This window comes from Mesoplodon bidens, assembly GCF_964165515.1.
Source record: "Mesoplodon bidens genome assembly, chromosome: 6".
Classification (NCBI taxonomy): Eukaryota; Metazoa; Chordata; class Mammalia; order Artiodactyla; family Ziphiidae; genus Mesoplodon; species Mesoplodon bidens.
Window position 1 is genome coordinate 53,861,712 of NC_138162.1, and position 16,858 is coordinate 53,878,569.

Here is a 16,858-nt window from a genome sequence, read left to right on the forward strand (position 1 = left end):
TTTTTTTTTTTTTTTTTTGCGGTACGCGGGCCTCTCACTGTTGTGGCCTCTCCCATTGCGGAGCACAGGCTCCAGACACGCAGGCTCAGTGGTCATGGCTCACGGGCCCAGCCACTCAGTGGCATGTGGGATCTTCCCGGACTGGGGCACGAACCCGTGTCCCCTGCATCGGCAGGCGGACTCTCAACCACTGCACCACCAGGGAAGCCCTTGCCTCTTTAATACTCCTTTCTTCCCTCAATACTCAGCGCTTTCCTTATCACTGTTCTGAGTTCTTCAGATCACAAATACACACGCACACACACATACACACACACATTCTGTTTCTTCCTCAAAACTTACATTTTCATTTATTTGATGATCAATCAAGTATCATTCAACACCTAATTATTAACCCTACTACTCTCTGCCATGCAGGCCCTGTGCTGTCTCCAGGGGCTGTGGAGTACATGTCTAAACTAGACATGCACTTGTTTTAGGTAGCATAAAGGAGCATAAAGCTCTGATAAAGGAGCTAGATGTGTTATCAGCCATCAGACTCCAGAGTGATGATCCTAGAAGAGGGGTAAACAAATGGGGGAGGGAGGCTCATAGAGGACCAAGGTACCCAGTCTCAGGGGTCAGAGAAATCTCCCTAGAGCAGCACTTCCCAAAGTGTGGTCCTTGGGTGAAGCATCATCATCACCTGGGAACTTGTTAGAAATGCATTCTGAGGCCCCATCCCAGGACTACTAAATCAAAAACTCTAGGGATGGGTCTTCTGTCTGTTTTGTAATAAGCCCTCTGGGTGGTTCTGATACATGCTCGACTTTAATAACCACTGCCTCAGAGGTAGTAACAACTTTATAAGGAAAAGATGCTTTCTTTACCATCAGACTCATTTACGTAATTGATACCTCCTGATAATTAAGTCATCTAAGATCTCCCATTGTTCTCTTTATCTCTAAACTGTACCAAAAAAAAAAGAAAAAAAAGAAAAAAAGAAAGAAAAAGCTTCCATTTTAAACAAATATTACTTACATATACTTTCTCTATCCAGCACACATTTAAATGGTTTAAAGGTAGAAGACAAACAACTAATTACTTTAGAGTTGCACAATGCAAAACAACATCATTCACAACAACAACCCATTTCTATTGAAAGCAAAATAGGCAGAATTGTCCAAATTAATCAAATGGGTCTTCCTGGAAATCTAGTTTGGTTTGTGAATGTGAGAACATCTGTGTCCTAGTACCCAATATTTTGGAGTACTCTTCTGACTATTTCTGGGAGATAATGGAGCATTCAAGTTTCCATTCTTATCCCTATGGCATAAGAGTAGAATTCACTATCTTCTTGCCCCATACCCTTTTCTCCATGGGAATGAAGGCAAATGGAAGAAATGAAATAAACTAAACAAGAGCTGAACTAATTAAGTGATGTTTTAATTATAGTTCTACATTATAAGTAGAATGATAGAATTTATTTTTTGATAACAATATATACTTATCTTTGTGTATGAGAACCAACTGTATACAACTACTTGTGAATCATTCTATAAAGAATTATTTGGAAATTAAATGGGCATCTTAAAAAAAAACTCAAAAGTTGTTCATTGTACAATGGTAATATGAGAGTTTTTCACAATTTTCATAAACATTATGCTAATATATTATTTTTTCTTACTTAATAATGTTATTAATAATTCAATATACTATTATAATGATTCAGATTATGTCATGTTACAAATCATTCCCTGAAATATAATTACAAATCTGGTGGGTCACTAAATTCTTTAAATATCTCTCATCATTCTTAAAAATACACCCCTGTACACACAACAGTGTTAAAGTTATTCTTAATCTGTTCACCTCATCCTGATTTATTTTAAGCTCCATCATCCCTTTTTAAAAAAATTTTATTGAAATATAGTTGATTTACAATGTTGTGATAGTTTCAGATGTACAGCAAAGTGAGTCAATTATACATACATATATATGTTCTTTTTTTACATTATTTTCCATTATAGGTTATTACAAGATATTGAGTATAGTTCCCTGTGCTATACAGTACATCCTCATTGGTTACCCATTTTATATATAATAGTGTGTATATTTTAATCCCAAACTCCTAATTTATACCTCTCCCCCTTCCTCTTTGGTAACCATAAGTTTGTTTTCTATGTCTGTAAGTCTATTTCTGTTTTGTAAATAAGTTCATTTGTATCATTTTTTTGGATTCCATGTATGAGTGATATCATATGATATTTGTCTTTGTCTGGCTTACTGTACTTAGTATGGTAATATCTAGGTCCATCCATGTTGCTGCAAATGGCATTGTTTCATTCTTTTTTATGGCTGAGTAATATTCCATTGCATATATATACCACATCTTCTTTATCCATTCATCTGTCTATGGACACCTAAGTTACATCCATGTCTTGGCTATTGTAGATAGTGCTGCTATGAACATTGGGGTGCACGTATCTTTTTTTTTTTGCCACGCTGCACAGCTTGTGGGATCTTAGTTCCCTGACCAGAGATTTAACCCGGTCCTCAGCAGTGGAAGTGTGTAGCACTAACCAGTGGATAGGCAGGGAATTCCAAGGTGCATGTATCTTTTTGAATTATGGCTTTCTCTGGATATATGCCCAGGAATGGGATTGCAGGATCATATTTTAGCTCTATTTTTAGTTTTTTAAGGAACCTCCATACTGTTCTCCATGATGGTTGTACCATTTTACACTCCCACCAACAGTGTAGGATGCTTCCTTTTTTCTCCACACCTTCTCCAGCATTTATTATGTATTGACTTTTTGATGATGGCCATTCTGACCAGTGTGAGGTAGTTTTGATTTGCATTTCTCTAATAACTAGTGATATTGAGCATATTTTCATGTGTCTTTTGGCCATCTGTGTGTCTTCTTTGGAGAAATGTCTATTTAGATCTTCTGCCCATTTATTGTTTGTTTGTTTTTTTGATATTGAGCTGTGTGAGCTGTTTGTATATTTTGGAGATTATTCCCTATTGGTTGCATTGTTTGCAAATATTTTCTCCCATTCTGTAATTTGTCTTTTTGTTTTGTTTATGGTTTCCTTTGCTATACGTTTCTATACACTAACAATGAAAGATCCAAAAGAGCAATTAAGGAGACAATCCCATTTACCATTGCACCAAATATAATAAGGAATAAACCTACCTAAGGAGGCAAAAGACCTGTACTCTAAAAACTATAAGACACTGATGAGAGAAATCAAAGATGACACAAACAGATGGAAAGATACTCTGTGTTCTTAGATTAGAAGAATCAATATTGTCAAAATGACTACCCAAGGCAGTCTATAGATTCAATGCAATTCCTATCAAATTACCAATGGCATTTTTCAAATGGCATTTTTCCAAATAGCCAAAGCAATGTTGAGAAAAAAAAACAGAGCTGGAGGAATCAGGCTCCTTGACTTCAGACTATACTACAAAGCTATACGTTAAAACGGTATGTTACTGACACAAAAACAAACATATAGATCAATGGAACAGAATAGAAAAACAAGAAATAAACTCATGCATCTATGGTCAATTAATCTATGACAAAAGAATAAAGAGTATACAATGGATAAAAAATCTCTTCAATAAATGGTGCTGGGAAAACTGAACAGCTACATATAAGAGAATAAAATTAGAACATTCTCTAACACCATACATCATCTCTTTCTTGGACTTTTTCAATACTTGCTAACTTGACTCCCAGCCCACTGTCTTTACCCCCCCACCCCATTCTAACCACATCATGACAAGGTTTATCTAACATGTATATAAATCATATTATTCTCATAATGAAAATTCTTAACTGTCCCTCTGTGGCATAAAGCCTTTTGTAATCACGTCCTTGTTGATGTCTCAATTTTCATCTTCTCACGCTTCCAACTTCCCTCTTCTCTAAAGCAATATAAACTTATTTGCAGTTTTTTGAAATTGCCAACTGTTTTCTTGCTTCTGTGAGATTGAGACTGCTGTTTCCTCTACCTGGAACACCCTCCTTTTCCTAGAAAGCCTAGATAACTCATACCCATCATTCAACACTAAGCATTTTCTCTTTTCTTCCAGTAAACTGGACTCCTTCTTATTTGTTTCCTTACAAAAATACAAATTTATTTATTATTATTATATATACACATGGCATATAAATAAAACATATTGTAGCCAGAATACACAAGCTCATACTGTCTTTAAGATAATGCTCTCTCTGGGTGGGGAAGAGGAAAACACAACTATATTTATAATGATTTATTTTGTAAAAAGTAATTTGAAACAAATGGCAAAGTGTTCAAATTAGATAAACTTGAGTAGTGGATATATGAATGTTGGTTCAGTTTTCTCTGTACTTTAAAATATTTTCAATATGTTTCATGATTTAAAATAAGTTGAAAAAATATAGCAGCTTATAGTTAAATCATGGGATAAATAACCAAGGAGGTTGGTAGAATCTTTGCTTTGGGAGATTATAAAATCTACACTTAGAAAAAACTTTAAGATTGCAAGATATGGGTTCCAACCACTCACTGGATATTTGTGTTCCAGTCCACACTTAAATTCATTTATAGAAAACTCAGCACCTTTCTGAGCCCATCTGGAATTCCTGCTCTGTCCCACTTCTACTTCTTTGAAGGCACTGAAGTAACTGTGGGTTTTCTCTTTTTAATATTTCATTCTGTCTTCTCAGTATGATTTTATTGATGTCTTTTCATCATCCTGATCACTCCTTTTAGGATATAATCCAGAGTTTCTCTTAGTGTATGGAGCAGAAAGTGAATGCAGTCTACATAGAGAAGAGCAGAGGCATTGCCTCACTCATTTTAGACACTTTATTTGTCTGACATAATCTCAGGTTTACTGAACACTTTTGAAAATCAAATCACACAAGTGGAGCATCTGAAGGTTGCTGCTGTCAAGTCTGATTTCCTCCATTCTCTGTAAACTTGAATCACTAGCCCTTGACACAGGGCTAGCATAAGAGGTTGGGAAAAAATTGTTAATTGAATTAAAACAATTTGTTGAATGTATGCTCAATCATTATTTCCTTTTGGGTACTAATTGTCCGTTGGCTATAAGTCCGTACAATTGTAATATCATTTAGGCTGCTTTTCCCCCATCTTGCTCTCAAGGGTATCATGAGAGAACTTGTCAAAAGCTTTTCTGAAATCTAGTTACACTATTTCTACTCTATTTCTCTGATCTCCCAGTGCAGTAAATCTGTCACTAGGAAATGAGGTTAGTGTGACAGGGCTATTCTTAGTGAGCTCATGCTAAGTTTACCACTTCTTTTTCTAAGTGCTCAGAAGCTATTGTTTAAAAAAAAAAATTGTTCTAGAACTTTGCCCAGAACAGATGTCAAGCTCAGTGCTCTCTAGTTCATGAATACACATTCTTCCTCTTTTTATAAATCCAAATGACACTTGCTTGTATCCAGTTTTCCAGGAGCTCATTTCCTCTGCAGGATTTCTCAAGTGCACTGACAGTGATTCAGCCATTTCTGTAAGTTCTCTGAGGACACTGAAACATACTCCTGGGCCAAGAGTCTAGGATTCATTTAGCACAGCACTTCTTAATCTCCTCATTTATTTAAGAATACATCTATCATCTATTTGAGAAGGGAATAGGAAATTGATTAGAGTAAACTGTAGTTGAGGTCCTGTTTGGTTTGATGGTCAATATCAGAGTGAATCAAGTCAAGAGAAGAAAGTGTTATTAAAGGGTTTGTAGCATATGCAACGCTATGCTGGGTGCTGAGGGATGACAAGATAAAGACAAAGCCCTGGTCTTATAAATTTGGTAGTCAAGTTGAGGGCCATAAAACTTGTAATACCATAACCCATATGGTTTAATTTGGGAACAAAGTGGGCCTTCAAAGGACACAATCCTGGGCTTCCCTGGTGGCGCAGTGGTTGAGAGTCCGCCTGCCAATGCAGGGGACGTGGGTTCGTGCCCTGGTCCAGGAGGATCCCACATGCCGCGGAGCGGCTGGGCCCGTGAGCCATGGCCGCTGACCCTGTGCATCCAGAGCCTGTGCAAAAGGACACAGTCCTTGCCATCAAAAGGAATTAAAATTAACTCAGGTTGTCTCCTTACATTCCTTAACACTGTCAAGAAGGTGTATGAGAAAGCTTTTAAGGGTTGCAATATAGCTACAGTGTCTATTGGCTGCTTCGGTGGCCAGAGATTGTTAGTGAATTCTAAACCTAGGTGTACGCTAAAATGAACCTTCATTTGTGGTGAAATCTGTATTTGAGATGAAATTTTTTTTTTCTTAACTGGAGTTCAGTCAAAAGAAATTTTATTAACAGTTTTACTGAAATATAATCCACATACCATAAAATTCATTGAGTTTTGTCCCGTGCATTCATCCTGGCTGCCTGCGGGCTTGGACTTAACTGTGCCTCTGACTGTGCACCCTCCATTGGCCTCGCTCGGTTCTAAGTTTTACTCTTTCTCTCCTGCCTCCCCCTAGATCGATAACTGTCCACCCCACTCCCCTGTTCTTCCTGCTAGTTCACTGTTTCTTTTAGTGGTGACCTTAGGATTTTTAATGTGCATGTTTACCTTAAATTCTAGGTTTCACCCACCTTAGAAATTAACTTCGAATAACTCAATTCCAGGCAGCCTGAGGACGGCCCCGCCGTCTCCCAGTTACCGAGCCCGTCAACTCCACTCCAACGCAGGCCACAGGAGCTGGCTGGGTTTTGTCCTTCCCAAGTGAGTTTGGGGCAGACACAGCAGTTCCCGCTCCTGTGAACACGGGGGAGGAAGAGGGTGCCAGGGAAGCCCCCCCAAGACGCCCCCTCCCTCCTCGCCGCTCCCTCGCCCCCCACCCCGCAACTTTCAGGGAGCGTTCCGGCCTCACAAGAGGAGCCTGGAGCCCGGATGTGGGTCGCCCCTCCCCCAGATCCGAAGGCTCTCAAGCACGCGGCGGCGTCTGCTCTCCGCCGGGACCCTCAGGCCAGGCCAGCCCGCTCCAGGTCCTGGGGCAGGATGCGGCCCTTCCTGCGGGCCTTCTCCAGGCGCCGCTCGGCCCGGGCCGCCTTCTTCCTGCGCAGGTTCTGCCGCCGCCTGTCCTGCTGCTGCTGCATCTTTCCCAGCACGTGCGCCGTGCGCTTCTCCCACGCGCGCTGCCGCTGCGCCCGCCGCTTCTCCTTGCGCTTCAGGGCCTCCTGCAGCAGGCGCTCGTCGTCGCGGATCTTCACACCCTCGGCCTTGTACAGCAGGTTGGTCCACTGCATCTTGGCCTCGAGCTCCCGGGCCTGGCCCGCGTCCTGGTCCCGCAGCTCCTCCAGCCGGGCCCGCCGCGCCTGCAGGCGCTCCAGCAGCTGCCGGTAGTTCCTCCCCGTCAGCGGCGTCAGGTTCCCCTTCAGCCTCTGCCTCTTCTCCTTCCTGCGCTGGGCCTTGCTGCCTGGCTCCTCCTCACTCACCTCCACCTGATTGAACAGCAGCCCCGGCCGGGCCTGTGCCTCCTCGCGCGGCGCCTCGGGAGGTGGCTCGGCGGCCTGCGCCCCCTCGAGGGCCTCGGCCGCCTTCTCCTTCGCTCTCATTTCCCTGCGCTTCCTCTTCTTCCTGTCGCGCTCCTGCTTCCTCCGGCGTCTCTTCTCCGAAGCGGCGGGAGACAACTCCTTGGCGCTGCCCTGGCCCCGCGCCTCCCGATCTTCTCATGCAGGCGCTGCCGCAGAACGTCCAAGGCAAATAAAGAGCCACGCTCACTGGCCAGGCCATCCGCAGGGGCCCCAGTGGAGCTGGAAATCTGTATTTGAGATGAAATGTTGATATGCCAATAGGAGAAGAAAGGGGTATTGGTTCTACTGCTAAGCCAGCCCCTCATGCTACCAGGATTGTTGGGAGAGGAGAGGGTAGGAGTAGAAAGCAGGACAGCAGGAAGAGCAGCTGATGAAGAGAGCAACAATGCCTTGGTCCTTGGGATCTTTCCTACTTGCTACCTCCTATGCAAAGAGATTCCCATTTATTGAACACCTTCCTTGTGTTAGGAGCACTGTTAGGTACTTTGCATACTGTATTACCATCATTCCTCCACAATCCTGTAAGATAGTCCGTAGTATCCTTTTTTTTTTTTTACAAGTGAGGGAATTGAGCTCAGAGAGGTGAAGTCATTTGCTCAAAGGTCACACCAATGCTAAATGGCAGACCTGGGGTTTAACCTCAGGTGCATCTGATTTCAAAGCTATTTCTTTTTTATTACATGACACTATCTAGATTAAAACAAATCAGGACTTGAAGAGACTTTTCTTCTTGTCCTTATAAAATGTCTTGTCACTGAAAGACAAGGCAGAATTCCATGCCATGTTTCAAATAGATTGCCATATTCTGCTAGTTTTATTAAATATACTTTAACTTTTATATTATAGAATAAATACAGTCTAATTATTTCAATGAAGTAATGTCATTCTATTACCATGTACAGGTGAAATGTATTTTCACAAACATTCTATTTGGGACATAATATCAAGAAAGTGAAATCTGCAAAGATAACTCCATGCTACCTGATTATTTACTGCATGAGAACAATGCTTGGTGAATGTCTGGCCCTTGGCTGAACTGACTTTCCTAGTTATTAATGCAACAGGTGCTGCAAAATGTGAACTGAAGGCCAATTTTTGTGCAGAGGATAAAATGTGAAGCAATAGATAGCTCAGGAGAGGACATGCTATATGGGGATACAGTGTCCCTGCAAGGGACAGACATATATTGCTGAGCAAGGGCTCTTCCAGAGTGCCCTGGCAGTTAATCCAATCAGAACTCTGTTCCCTAAATTGAAGCAGGAAAAGAACAGCAGAAAGATAGAGCACCCATAACCTAGAGCTGAAAGGTCCCCAGAGAGAACACTGCAGGAGCAATAAGGCTCTTTTTCTCTTTGTTTCTATTTGCTTCCTTTACAGGAACTTGGAACGCCTGGTTGTAAGGACTTGGGTTAAAAATGCAGATGTGTGAGTGAGGATTATTAGCTTTTGGGAGGTAACCGACTGGAGACAACTAGAGATGCCAGAATATTCCTGTGTGGGCATAAAAGCTCTGTGTGTGTGTGTGTGTGTGTGTTGAGGACGGTGTTAGGAAAGGGGCAACCATTTTCAGATGGCCCTGACCATCTCCTACCTGGAGAGATTTTTGTAAGGAATAGGCAATGGATGTCTGGACCATCTCTCAACAGCATAGTGATGCTGCAGCCTTTACACTGGACTTTGTCCACTCTTATGCCTATTTCCTCCCCTAGCCCCCATGAATGCCTGTTGCCTGGGTATGACATGACGCTTCATAGTTCATTCTCAGGCAACATACCTGACAGTGACCTATGTGGAGTTTCACATAGTGGGTCCCATCCATTCATTCATTCAGTCATCCATTCTCAAACATTTACTGAATTTCTACTGTGTGTAGGTAGCAGTTCTAGGCACTAGGGATTGATACCAAGTTAAATACCTCTCTTAAGACCTCATGATGTCATGGAGGTTTGAGCCATGTGAAAAACGACTGATAGCCTGAGGATAGTACCATAACACAGATGCATAATGATACAGAGTTGACACAAAGGAGGGTACGGTTAATTATGCTTGCACAAGGCAGAAAATGCTGCAGAAAACCTTCATGGTTAAGATGCTAGATTGTTTTGGAATCAGACTCAATGAATTCAAATCCTGGTTTTGTCACTTTTGAGCTAACTAAACTAGAACAAATTACTTAACTAATCTTGAATGGCCTCCACAAAATGCATGACCGTTATCACATGGGTTCTTGTAATAATTAAATGAGATGATGTCGGTAGAGTGGTTTGTAAATGCCTGGCATATAGAAATTACTCAGTAAACTTTCATTATTATTATATTATTATTGTTATTTTTGCTATCATTAGTTGTGAAAATAATAAGGCTTCCCAGAGGACGTATTTCAGCTGAGACTGGAAGGGTAAGTTGTGGTCACTAGGCCAGTGATGGGAGGGTAGTGACTGGGGTGGGGATGGAGAGGACTTCGCAGAAGAGGAAACAGGATATGCAATGGCCCAGGGCCTCAAAGAGCATAATACTGATAAATTTGAGGTAGTCAGTCAGGCAGAATTAGTTTAGCTCTAAGCACTTTATTTAGTTCTCTATTCTATTACTTATCATACTACCTTGTAGTTGTTTGGATGTAATCTGTCTTTCTTGTTTCCTCACCTGGTGAACTACTCATTCTTATGGTTCATCTGTTTCTACTGAAGCCACCTTTGCTGTAATATTTCTGGGTTCCTGAGGCCAGCTTACTTGTCTCTCCCTCTGTCCTTGCCCCCATCACACTGCATTGTGATTACTCGGTGGATGTGCCTTTTCTCCTCACCAGGATTCTAGGATGTCTTACTCATCTTTGTCTATTCAGCACCTGGAATTGTGGACCTGTGAAGACTGTTTTTTGTTAATTAAAAATAAAGCAGAATGATGAGAAATCATCCATAAGAATGGAATATCTCATTCTCTCTTGGAAGATCTGAGTCACTTTGAAACAGAGAAGTAACCTGATTTCTAACCCAGCTGCAGAGCTTCAGATGGGCTTTTTAAGACACAACTTTCTACATTTATATGAACATTGTAGTATCTAAGGAAATAGAACCCTGAGTCCACTATGGAACCCAGGCTTCAGGTTAATCATTTATATGTAGTCCTGCTTGGTCCTGAGCCTATCAAAAATGATTCATTTTTACCTGCCTTGCATCTTCTCCCCAAATCCTATAATAGCTCTATTCCTTTGGCTGATGAGATGCCCAGTGGTTCCTCTTCATGTGTGGTCTCTTTGCTGCAGTTAGTTAGTAAGGAGTGTCCCTGATGGTCTTTATCAGATGAGGTTTAACAGTCTTATGGACATAGGAATCAAGAAATGTGTATTCTGGACCTACCTCTTTACTAATGGAGAGACCCAGAGCCAGAGAGCAGTTGGTTGAAAAGGTAGGTTCTGTTTAAGTCTGTCCCATATGGATGCTTCCTAATGGTGTAACCTAGACAAGTCCCCTGAGATCTCTGAGCCCTCAATTTTCTGCTTTATAAAGTGTAGGCGATAATAATATTAATTTCATAATCAGATAAAAGAAATATGATGGTTAATATTATGTGCCAGTTTGACTAGGCTATGGTGCCCAGTCATCTCGTCAAATACTAGTCTCCATGTGGCTGAGAAGGTACTTTTTAGATGTGTAGACTTTGAATAAAGCACATTACCCTCCATAGTGTGAGTGGGCCTCATCTAATCAGGTGAGGATCTCAAAAGCAAAGTCTGAGATTTCCTGAAGAAAAAGCAATTCTTCCTTCAGACTGCAACATAGAAAACCTGCTTTCTTTTCCAGCATGTGGATTTCAGACTCAAAACTGTAATGTCAACTCTTTTTTTTATTTTTAATTTTTTTAATTGCAGTTTAGTTGCTTTACAATGTTGTGTTAGTTTCTGCTGTACAGCAAAGTGAATCAGCCACATGGATACATATATCCCCTCTTCCTTGGATTTCCTTCCCATTTAGGTCACCACAGAGCATTGAGTAGATTTCCTTGTGCTATGCTGTTGGTTCTCATTAGTTATCTATTTTATACATAGTATTGTATATATGTCAATCCTAATCTCCCTATCCATCCCACCCCCCTTCCCCCCTTGGTATCCATATGTTTTTTCTCTACGGCTGTGTCTCTATTTCTGCTTTGCAAATAAGTTCATCTGTACCATTTTTCCAGATTCCACATATATGCATTAATATACGATATTTGTTTTTCTCTTTCTGACTTACTTCACTCTGTATGACAGTGTATAGGTCCATCCACCTCACTGCAAATACCTCAGTTTCATTTCTTTTTATGGCTGAGTAATATTCCGTTGTATATATGTGCCACATCTTCTTTATCCATTCATCTGTCGGTGGACACTTAGGTTTCTTCCATGTCCTGGCTATTGTAAATAGTGTTGTGGTGAACATTGGGGTGCGTGTATCCAATTCTTATCTGAATTTCCAGTTTGCCAGCCTGCCCTATAGGTTTAAGTCTTGGAAGTTCCTTAGGAGTCAATTCTTTAAAGCCTCTCCTCTTTCTCCGTGTGTGTCTCTCTGTGTGTCTCTCTCTCTCTGTCTGTGTCTCTCTCCCTCTCTCTATATATGTATGTGTGTAGAGAGAGAGAGAGAGAGAGATATGCACACATTTTCTATTGATTTTATTTTTATTTATCTGGAGAACTTTGACTAACACAGGGAATAAAGCGCTTGGTACACTTGCAGGCACATAGGCCTCCATTAGTATGAATAACTATTATCACTAAACTTCCTGGACCCTAGATCCTCACTTACACAATGAGGGCGTTGAGTCAGTAATCTCTGCTGTATTATCTAGCTTCATACTCAAAAAACGTAATGGAGAGTCCTGCTTCATCAAATCTGTCCTTCTGGGGCGGGAAAACAAATTCAATTGCCTAAATCCTTTTCTATTGATTTTTCTGACTTGATTGCAGTAATATTTATGCATTGCTACTGCTTAAGTTTCAAGATGTGCTTAAAAGTATGCCAGTGTGTTCTGGTAAGTTGAATATGAGAGAAATTTTGTAATGTTCCTGAAGATTTTCACATTCAAAGAGAGCTGTGTTGTTATTGGTATATCAGAGGATAGGAATTGTTGGCCCAGAGGAAAAATTCAGATAAAGAGGAGGTTGGGAAGGAAGTCTCATTCTCTGGGAGTCTCAGTGCTGTGTGCTTGTAGATTTCACAGGGGAAAAGTATAAGTGGAGATGGGAATTATGAAAGTAAAGGCAGGGTCTCAACTTCTGAGCTTGCTTTTTGTTTTGTTTGTTTTATTTTGTTGTTATTTTTCTTTAAAAGGGAACAAAGCACTACTTTTTGTTTTTGGAAATAATGTCAATATTCATTTATCAGAGACCTCCTTAACTGTATCAGCCCATACCCCTACCTCACAGAGGATCTATTCTCTTATATTCCTCCATCTCTGCTTTATTTTTATTAATAGAATTTATTACCTCCTGATATGCATTTATTTGTCACTTTGTCTATTGTTGGTTATTCCCACTAGAATGTAAGGTCCTTGGGAGCAGATATTTTGTCTGCTGTATTCTGTGCTGTAACCTGAGAGTTAGAATTATATTGAAGATATAATAGATGTTCAATAAATATTTTTAAATATAAAAAGACCTGGAAGCAAATTTTATATTCTCTGACACTCTAACAATATTACTGTCATTCCCTGAGGCCATGGTTGCATTGTTTTTTCTTTTTCTTTACAAGGCAGAAGACTTGGTGGAGAACATGGCATATCTGGTTTCATCCTCCCTCCATAGAGACTGAAGAACTTCCAAACTGCAAATCTCTGGTGAATGGTGAGTGGCTTTATTTCTAGGTTCATGCTATGATTATATTAGCAAAATATCTCCTGTTATATCTTCTTCTGCTAAGGTATCACAATCTTAGTAATCCCAACCTGAAGCCATTAGACAGTCCTGTGACCAGCTTTGGTCATATCCTAGGTAAACCATTAGCATGTGTCTCTTTGTCTCCATTTTCCCATGTGCTTCAGGAGCATTAAGTGAGATAGATATATAAATTAGTCAGAAACTTTAGGATTTTCTATGTATACTATCATGTCATCTGCAAACAGTGACAGTTTTACTTCTTCTTTTCCAATTTGTATTCCTTTTATTTCTTTTTCTTCTCTGAATGCTATGGCTTGGACTTCTAAAGCTATGTTGAATACAAGTGGCAAAAGTGGGCATCCTTGTCTTACTCCTGATCTTAGAGGAAATACTTTCACCTTTTCACCATTGAGTATGATGTTAGGTGTGGGTTTGTTATATATGGCCTTTATTATGTTGAGGTAGGTTCCCTCTATGCCCACTTTCTGGAGAGTTTTTATCATAAATACATGTTGAGTTTTATCAAAAGATTTTTCTGCTTCTATTGAGATGATCATATGGTTTTTATTATTCAATTTGTTAATGTGGTATATCACACTGATTGATTTGAAAATATTGAAAAATCTTTGCATCCTGGGATAAATCCCATTTGATCATGGTGTATGATCCTTTTAATGTATTGATGGATTCGGTTTGCTAGTATTTCGTTGAGAATTTTTTGTGTCTATGTTCATCAGTGATACTGGCCTGTAATTTTCTTTTTTTGTGGTACCTTTGTCTGGTTTTGGTATCAGGGTGATGGTGGCCTCAGAGAAACAAAGATATTATATGATACTGCTTATATATAGAATCTGTAAAAAATGAGATACAAATGAATTTATCTACAAAACAGAAATAGACCACAGACATAGAAAACAAATTTACGGTTACCAAAGGGGAAAGTGGGGGGAGGATAAATTAGGAGGATGGGATTAACATATACACACTATTATATATAAAACAGATAACCAGCAAGGACCTACTGTATAGCACAGGACATTATACTCAGTATTTTATAGTAACCTATAAGGGAAAATAATCTGAAAGAGAATATATATAATATATTACTGAATCACTCTGCTGTATAAGTGAAAGTAACACAACACTGTAAATCAACTATACTTCAATAAAATTTTTTAAAAAAGGTCTAAGGTAGAATGAAAAAAAAGAAGTCAGCAAATGGTAAACTGACTATACAAATGTTCATTACTGCAATACAAACCAGAAAGATGGTGAAAAGAAAGGGAAAGTTAAATTTCCTGAACATCTATTATGTACTTTCATGTTATTTAACTTAGTCTTCATGTCAATCTTGCAAGTTTTACAATATTATCCCCATTTTAAAAATGAGGAAACTATAGCTCAGAGCTGTCCTAAGGTTTCCCAAGATCAGATGACGGTAAGTGGTTCACGAGATTTAGCTGAAGGTTTCAAAGACTCTCAAGTGGGTGTTCTTTTCATCAGGTCACACTAACCAACATGAGGAGTGCCACGCCTGGCTTTTAGGCACATGTGTATGAATTAGAGAAAGGGGCCTCTTCTGGGTGGTCACAGCCCTGAAAGTGTAAATCTTGGTCAGCACAGGGGGCCTTGCTGGGAGGAAAAAGACGTGCCTTCGTCTAGGTGGAGGTGACCGTGCACAAGGGCAGAGGTTCTGCAAGCAGAGCATGGGCTGTTTTCAGCCCCACTTTCCTCTCAGCTGCAGAACCATGAAGTGTAGCCTTCAGCATGGAAAGGATTCCTCTAACAACCTCAGACGACTCAGCATCAGCTTACACAGCAAAGTTAAACAGCATCTGTCCAGGTGTCACTTTGTGGAAAGTGATGATGTAGCTGAACTCAAAGTTGTATTCACCACACTTTAGAGGAGAGTAGTTGGAATTGTTCCTCTAACCATCACTTAGGTGAAGCCTCTTTTGAAAACCCAACAGGAAGAAGTGATGTGCAGGAAAGAGCTCTGTCATTTCTGGACTCTGTGACCTTAGTGATTCGGGAATCATTTGATTATTCATCACTGATCACAGACCTTCAAGTCAGCATCGGCTCTCAGACCAATTAGGACTGCGGAGAATTACCGAGGTGTAAATGCGGTATTGAGGAACCTGTCTCACTGCCAACAACCATGACACTGCAGAAGTGCCCTTGCTTAATTTTTAGGAAGTGCAGCAAAATAGAGGGGCATGTTAGGCAAACCGAAAAAAAAAAAATGCAGCTCTGCATTGAGATGTATTTCTTCAGTCCTTTTTTTGACATCAGTCAAATAATGCAAAGGAGAACTTGAAGACTGAAAACTACCGCAGCAGGTCATTTGAGAGATTTCTAGTGTCTGGAGTTAAAAAACTCACATGAAACAAACTCTTTGGCTTGCAGGATGCAATTGGGTTTTGATTGCACCTGGCTGCAGACCTCTCGTTACTGAAGGGCGTTTTCCTTCACTTAACAGAAACCCATGGTGGATAATAGGTTCCTGGCTGCTGGGTGGGGTGTGCACCCTCCATTCCCCATTCGACCTTCAGATCTCTGCCTTGAGGACCTTCATGCTGTGAGAGTGCTTCCAGCCAAGGGACCCTGTTAACAATTCCTTAGCCTATCTTTATACCTCATTGAAAAAAATGAGAATTGATGCTATTTTGAACAAACACCTGAGACAGAGCTAAACATCTGTCTGATTAGCTACAACTCTACTGTAAATATTCAGTAGGGACTTTGTTTTTTCATATTCTGTTATCATGTCACATGGAAAGTGTCCAACCCATTCTTCTAAAGGGTGAAGATATTCCCAATCTCTAGAATCTTTGCCTGTCCACTAACATAGTTACTGCCATCATGCTTTCACTGAACTTTTCTAAAAAAATGAAAAATCATTTCATGTTTTTTACTGATACAGTTACTGGTGGATTTGTTAACCAAACTAGGTGATTTGGAGAGTGCTGGTTTTCAGGGGCAAATTACGTGTTTCTTTTTATTTTTATTAATTTATTATTTATTTTTTTTTTGAAGTTTCGAATTTTATTTTATTTATATTTTTAATACAGCAGGTTCTTATTAGTTATCTATTTTATACATATTACTGTATACAGGTCAATCCCAATCTCCCAATTCATCACACCACCATCACCACCCCACCACGGCTTTTCCCCCTTGGTGTCCATAGGTTTGTTCTCTACATCTGTGTCTCAATTTCTGCCCTGCAAACCGGTTCATCTATACCATTTTTCTAGGTGCCACATATATGCGTTAATATATGATATTTGTTTTTCTCTTTCTGACTTACTTCGCTCTGTACGACGGTCTCTAGGTCCATCCACATCTCAACAAATAACTCAATTTGTTCCTTTTTTATGGCTGAGTAATATTCCACTGTATATATGTACCATATCTTTACGCATTCGTCTGTCGATGGGCATTTAGGTTGCTTCCGTA

At 40.1% G+C, this 16,858-nt stretch overlaps 1 pseudogene across 1 annotated transcript; it reads right to left on the reverse strand.

Moving 5' to 3' along the window:
• Positions 1-6,888: 6,888 nt before the first annotated feature.
• Positions 6,889-7,847, reverse strand: LOC308619284 (surfeit locus protein 6-like; annotated as a pseudogene). The gene has a single exon. The product of its transcript is annotated as a surfeit locus protein 6-like (transcript).
• Positions 7,848-16,858: the final 9,011 nt, after the last annotated feature.